Source organism: Corapipo altera, unplaced genomic scaffold (assembly GCF_003945725.1).
Source record: "Corapipo altera isolate COAL_440 unplaced genomic scaffold, ASM394572v1 317, whole genome shotgun sequence".
Lineage (NCBI taxonomy): Eukaryota > Metazoa > Chordata > Aves > Passeriformes > Pipridae > Corapipo > Corapipo altera.
Window position 1 is genome coordinate 768011 of NW_020884989.1, and position 7428 is coordinate 775438.

The window sequence follows — 7428 nt, forward strand, 5'->3', positions numbered from 1 at the left end:
AGCAGGGAGCCTAACAGAGCCTGCCCAGCACAGCTTGCAGTGTGGTGAAGCAAGGCAAAGGCAGATTGGCTGTACACCGGCAATGTGTCTAGGGTGCAAGTTAATGCTGTTATTAATTAAATCTTTCTCCTCCCTCATGGAAACTCTCTGTCCAAGGATCCTCTGCAGTCCTCTTCAACAGCTTTGTGAGAGACATCCCATCACCACACTCCTTTACAGCACTAGCTTTTAAAGATGATCCCAAACGCTTCTATCGGTTAAAAAACAGAACACGAGATATTGTAAGTAAATGATATTAAGTAACTTCCTTTGCAGGAGGGGAAAGGGTAAAGCCTGAGGAATTTGCCCACAGCTTAAGCACTGGTATTGAGGTCTATCATTTCCCTACCAACCTTTCACACTGCTCTTTTTCAGGTCTAAATCAATCCCAACCCTCTATTACCCTTCACAGATACATCACGTAGAGCCCAAAATGACAAACGGACATTCAGACTACTTTGTTGGGAACAATTTTAAAAGATTTTTTCCTCCTCCATCCCAGATTATGTATGCAGTAGCTGTATACACAGACCTCTACCATTAGAGGTCTGTGTATGGCTGGTTGAGAAATAGGGTCACCCCATGATGCACTCCAGTAGCTACAGCTCAGTGATACAGCTCACCACTAAAGGAGAATTGTTGAGTGCCAGGTACACTTTGGCATATAAAACACTCCCCACCAAATACAGATCAAAAAAGGTAAAGTGAAACAAAAAGGGTACAAATGATCATGAGCGAAGCATTAAATCAGCTGGGGCTGGACTCCTTTTTCAACCTTATTGCAATACAGCTTCTGGAATAAAAAGATTGTGTTGAATTAGTGCAAGTGGAAAATTGGTTCGACCAAAAAAAAAAACCACAAAAAACCAAAGAAAAGCAGGGGAAGGAGGGAGCCAAGTGGGAAAGATTCTTTGAATAATCTTTTTTTTTTCCCTTAATTGGAGAATTGGAAAAGTAAATTAAGAGGTTGGCAAATTTTCATCAAAACATTTCAATAGTCAAAGCCTGAATTCTGGCTTAAGTTTTCTTTACAAATGACCATACCCTCTGAAGAAATGTCAATAATACGAGAAAAAGTTGATTTCGTTTTCATTTTCCACAAAAAAGCCGCATCTTCAGTGCAACTCTCATTTCATTCTGTACCAGTCACAGGCTCTATGGGCAGATATTTTCTCCCTCAAATAACTCTTCTCCATTAAAACTTTCTTGGGGAAGAAGGAATAAGACAAAGAAGGATAGTAATGGAGTCCCAATAAGGGGTAGGACAGAAGAAAAGAGGATGAAAGTACCCAGCAAATTGACAGAGAGAGAGAGTAGGAAGTGTGAAAGAAAGAGCAGTGTTGTTTTTGTCTCCCCCTTTTCATTACAGTAAGTTTAATTTTCTTAATCCATTATAGAAAGCTCAACATGCTTACGGTTTTAAGTGGTAAAGACAAAGCCTGGGAAGGGAAACAGAGTAAAGTAAGTTGTATTAGGTCACAGCCTGTTTCATCTCCTGAATCCAAGCCCACACCTTTCCGTACAGTACTTTAGCTTTTACTGTCATTAACTGATCTGCTGCCCATTAGCTTTCTAAGCAGCCTGTAACAAGATAACAATATAGATACAGAGAGATATCTACAGCCCACACAACTTTTCAGTTAGCCAAAGGAGATCTAATATTTTGAAAACTTCTACCCACATACAATAGTTCAGAACAACACTGTTTGGAAACAGAGGGTTCAGGAACAGGGAAATGTTTTCAGTAAAAAATTTTCTCTTCTATATTTCTTTCAGAAGAAGACATTTTTACAGACAACCAAAATGGATTCATGCCCTGTTTTCCTTGCAAAACATTGTTTCTACCCTGAAAATACATGTCAATTTTTGGTAGAGGCACTTAGCCTGTGCATAGTATTGACTATTTTTTCCTTAATACGCCTATGCAATTTATCCCTCAAGATGTCCTTATCACAAAACCATCCAACCATGCAGGGTAACTGAAATACTATGAATGAAAACAAATATGAGAGTTTTTTCTGGGCCACCCCTTGCCCTGCAAAGCTCCCTTAATCCTGCCTGTGCAGATGGAAAGCAGTCTGACACTGCTGCCAAAGAAACTTTCAGAGCTGCTAGCAGAGCTTGTTGGCTGTCAAAGACCTGGCTTCAATGCTACTGGACAAGTGGGCACAACAGGGCAGCATGGGAGTGCTCTAGGCACTGAGTATGTACCAATTTTTGGAGGGCAAAATAGTTATAAAACCTCATTGCTGCTTGGCTGCCTGGCTGATTCAGGTGCATCCCTGCAAGCTCTGGTGGCTTGTGAAGTACGTGGGTGAAATGTTTGCTTTGTCCTTGACTCTGCCCCGTGAGCACATGGCAAACATCCCTGGTACACTGGGTTCCTCCTGGAAAGGGTACGCTCCATTCTCCTGAGAGCTTGGCAAGGAGCAGCAGTGAGCTGTGGGCATTTGTGCCCAGCTCAGCTGAGTGACATGCCTGTGGCGCTGGTGCCCAAACCTGTGGCTCAGGGAACAAACGAGGCAGCAGGCTGTGCTGGGGACACCATCACCCTGACAGCTGGGTGGCCTTTTACGTCAGGGACAGCCCTGCTCAGAAACCAAGCAGGGAGCTTTTCTTTCAACCTTTGAACAGTCCTTTGGCAGAGAGCTGAGTGTTTCAGTACACAACTTCTGGAGTCTGGAAGTAGTTCAGATCTGGACTACAGCATGCAGAGACACCTTTAGAGTCATAGGGCATGGGGACTGTGTATGGTTTCAGTAGAAATCTTCTAAGCAAACTTGCTTCTGATTTAGTGTTTCCAGACTGCAAAACGTAAAAACATAAATCATCCAATTAGCCATAGAAAGAATTCTAGGAAATACCTTTCAATGTTTTACCAAAATCCCCTGTTATTTAACTGCATTTTCCTCCCTTTTTTTCCCCCGCAAATATTGCAGACGAACATACATTTCCCAATAAGATTTCAACAGGTTTTCACAGAAAGTGAATTTACCACTCCTGGCTGTGGGTACTTTTGATGAAAATCTCAGGGTTGCAGTCATGTAGCCATGGAAGAGAAATGACATTTTGACTATCTAAATGCTCATAGGCAAGCTATAAATAAATGATTATACACAGAAACTACAAGCAGCATTATTTCAAACAACAAACACATTCAAGAACATCCAGGCAGGCTCACAGACAGTTTGCAAACAGATAAAAGGCCAAACACTTCCATTCAGTAACTTGCTGTAGATTATTCACGCAGCTCTAATAACAGTCCCCTGTCTCCATGAGACTGCATCAGATGCAGTCCAAAACTGGGATGGTTGTGAAAGCTTCCACTCTATCACTATGAAAACCCAGAGTCCAAGCTGGTTGTTTTACCCATTCATTTCTACAAAACAAAAGAAAAGGATGGGATTATCTTCACAGAGTTTGGTTTGGAGTTGCTTCATTTCAGTGGTATGCAGATATTTTCCCTGTGGTTTTGCAGGGTGACCAGGAACACCTATTAACTTTAAAAGAAAAGCACAAAATCCCTGCAAAGCTGCAGTTTTGTTTGGTTAGGTACAATTTTTTTTCATCCTATTTCTGTTTTTTATGTTATGACAGCAAACACAGCTTGCAACAAACATTGTTTGGAAGCTGTAAAAAACCAGTAATTGCTGCTGATGGGTGGCTGGTTGCACAGCTATGACAAATGGCCTCCCAACGGCTACACTTAATGCAGCCACCAGGCTCTTGGCCAAACCCCCTCAGCAGCTCACTCCCTCCCACCAGCACTCCTCAGAGGTGGCATCCACCTCCCAGCTGTTCCCCTTTCCCCTGCTGATGCCATGAAATACTTCCACACCATGCCTGGGCCTCAGCCAGCTGGGATGCACACCAGAAACATCCATCAAGCAAGAGCAGCAGGCACTCTCCCACAACGTAGGGAGCTGAAAATGAGCCCTGCCAGCCTTTGGGGATTCCCAGTGGGGCTTCTTTTGCTAGAGGTAGTTGAGGATATTCATTTCTCTGGTTCAAGCCCGTCATCTTCATCCTTCGTGGTCAGTGTGGCTAAAGAAAATAGTTTAGGCTGGTGGCATGCACTGCTATTCACCTTGAAATGCTCCTGTCTTTCTCCTGGATTTGTTGGTCACAGCTTCACATTTTCCATGAAGCAGAGAGTGGTTTGACCTCCTTCAGCCTGGGGGTTTTTTAGCAGCAATTCGTCTACATGACTGTCATATATGGGTCAATTTTAGAGCTGAATGACCATATTACCATAGCCCTGGACCCAAACTCACATCACTGGCTCTGCTCTTCACACCTAAGCAGTTCAACTATAGTGCTTCTATGCTGGCTCTGGTTAAAGCCTGGCCCACTCAGCAATGCTGACAGAGGCATTGCTTGAAGGATTTGCTAATAAGCCTGAATTAAATGCTACACAAGCTTGTGGCTTTTTGCTACAAGACAAAAACTACGATGTGTTTGAGCACTTAAACAATGCATCCATGCTGCCAACCAGCCTGCCAACAGTGTCCAGGGGCCTGCCCCTCAGGGCAGGCATACGAGGGGATATGTAAGTCATCAGGGGTCAAGTCAAGGGTGCACATTTGTCCAAGTCAGTCGTACAAAACTTTAGCTTATTTTTTGGACTCGCATGGGTGAAACCCAAAGGTATCCTTTCACTGCATGTCAGCTGGGCTGGTAGAAGAGCAGGAGAAGTGCAGGTGTGGGAAGGGCTGACAGAGACGTGTCCTGCCTCAGCCAGCTCCTCTGCTAAAGGAGCACAGCACATGCAAGGCACTTTGAAAAAAGGCTGTTTATCTAAGCAACTGTTCTGCATTTCCTCCATTTCTCATACCACTGGCTTCAATGAGCCTACCTTACATGCTATATGGGAGAAATCTATGGTAGTTCTCCACATCCAGGAAGGAATACCATGAAGTCATTACTGTCTGAGGGCTGAGCTACCTGCCAGCCCAGGTAAGAGTGTGCATAAAGATTTTAGCCCATGGGCTCAGCCAGTTCAACTTAAGAGAGCTGCCATGGTCAGGTGAGGAGATCTAGAGTGCTTGCAGGAAAAACCAAATTGTATTACTCTAGAAGGGGCAGGGGCTTCAAGGTCCCTCTTTTCTCCCACTAGCATTTTGGAATACTTACTGTCCTCCCAGGACAATATTGCCTGAGATGGTCATGACTAACTTGCTCTGATCAAGGGTGAAACTTCTGCAAGGAGATCTATCCATCAAAGCAGCCTCACTTGCATGGATACCATTACATAAGGGTGGAAACTGTCCTGTTCAAAGTCATACCTATATATGAGGCAGAGGCTCACGAGTTGTTCCTTGGGTCTATTGCTTTGTGTTTCAGCAAAGACAGTCTCTGGTAACATAGACTAGAAAGTGCCCCATGTGTTCCAGCAGAGCAGGCAGCACCATTAGAGAGCACAATTGCTTGCTCTCCAGCAGGTCTTTGTAAAAACGATGAAGCAGGATATGTTAAAAACATGTTAACTTGCTGAGATTGCTCTCAAGTTCCTGTTAGACCTAGACTTTTACCAGCTGGCCTGTTTTAAAGAGAATCAAATTACATGCCAAACTGTGTTTAAAATCTTAGGCAGGCCAATACATTTTCTAATAGGGCTTGTTTTCTTCCCTGTTGTCTACCTCTTACCTACTGGAACAGAAAAAACAGTTTTAGCTCAAGTTGCAGGATTACTGCATCAAAACTCATTTTGGGACCACATAGGAGACAGACTCCTCATTCACTGCAAAGTGAAAAAAGAGAGAAGAAGTGAGGAAAACAGAAAGTGAGCTCTCAGGAACATCATGTCTGTTGTCTTGGACTGGGGCTTCACCTCCTGCCCACTACTGACACAGTAGCTGCTTCAGCTCAGGTAAGTCATGGACATGTAAACAAACAAAAAAGACCTACCTGAAAACATTTCAGACCTTGAAGTTCTGGGATAAAGAAGTGGGAAAAGTTTTTCACTGCATAAGTCACCAAAGTTAGTTCTTTGTTTTGTTTTAAAGCCATCTTTGCTTAACTATTGCTCTCCTAAATGATGAACAGCCATAAAGGCACCACTGCCATCCATCGTGTCCTCTGCCTCTTGGCCTGGAACATGGACAGCTTTTGTTGAACAAGCACTGGGCATATGGCCTACTCAAATAGAAAACTCTTCAGAAAATGGGAAGTTTCCAAAATAAAGTCCTAATTGTTGAAAAAAAATCTTGATAAGCAAATGTTTTCTCACAATGACTATCATAAAAATGAAAGCCTTGCAGATGAAAGTTAATAAATGTTAGGTTTAGACCAAAAATATTTTATGAGGAAAGCAGGCATTTTCTGGAAAATACTCATTTAGCTGAAAGCATGATTTTTCAATCAAAAAATTAACAGTGAAGCAGCCAGGCAGAGCAAATTCACATTACAGTCCAAATACTTTCTTTGTATGTCAAGAGAACTGGAGACACAACAAAATTACCTGTAAGATCAGCAGCAATAGGTTAATGCGTAACACAGGGAGGCTGTTCAGGAGCTGCCATACAAGAGAAACATCTCCCTCCCCAGACAGCACACACCAGCTCTTCAGTGGCAAAGCCAGTGCCAGGCAGCAGGATGTTTGGACAGTTTCAAAGCAATAGAACTACACTGAATAGCAAACAAGTTTGGACAACACAGATCGACTCTATGTGGAGCTCTCCTCCTCCTCCATCACATCCTTTGGCCAGCAAAATAACAGCTGCTCCAGAGATGTGGAGGGAGAGCTGAGTTTTGGAGCATAGCATCACAGGGGTTGGCACTAAGTGCTTCATAAACTGCATGGGCAGCATAAAATATGCAAACATACTCACACAGGGAAACCATGTGATGTTGCTTAGGCATTCCCAGTCCAAGCAGCAAGCTCCAGGTCCCAGAGGAGGGAGGGAGGGAGGAAAATGAAAGTGAACTTTTCTTTCTGAGCTGCATTAAGTCTCCTCCCTTCCTCAGCTCCAGGACTGAACACAAGGCTCCCTCTGCTGAGTCTGCCACACAACTGATGTCTGCTGGATCCAGCATACTGAGGGAGTTTCCAAAACCCTCCTATCTCCTACACCTTCAACTCACCACCTAGACAGGCAGCAAACCATGGAGGATCTCTAGCCCTTCCACAACTGGGGAAGAAAGAGCTGGAGGTGTAGAAAAGGACAACACAACAAATTTTTCTCAGATAAATGTGTATGTGTGTATGTATATACTATGCCAAGAACACTTACACATCTCCAAATTCTATTAAAGATCATTGGTGCAGTTTCACTGAAGGATGCTCACTCAGTCAGCCTCAGTGCCTGGGCTGTGGAACTGCAAGCAACTGCTCTAACACTCCTCTGGTTAACTGCAGAGATGCTATTACCAAGACTGGGATAAAACAAT

At 43.5% G+C, this 7428-nt stretch overlaps 1 long non-coding RNA gene across 1 annotated transcript; it reads right to left on the reverse strand.

The window, feature by feature from the left end:
- Positions 1–1672: 1672 nt before the first annotated feature.
- On the reverse strand, positions 1673–6230 carry LOC113958159. Its single transcript, XR_003531422.1, has 2 exons — positions 5947–6230; positions 1673–3418 (listed from the first exon to the last, which is right to left on the reverse strand). It is a non-coding gene; the product is annotated as an uncharacterized LOC113958159 (long non-coding RNA).
- Between the last annotated feature and the right edge of the window lie 1198 nt (positions 6231–7428).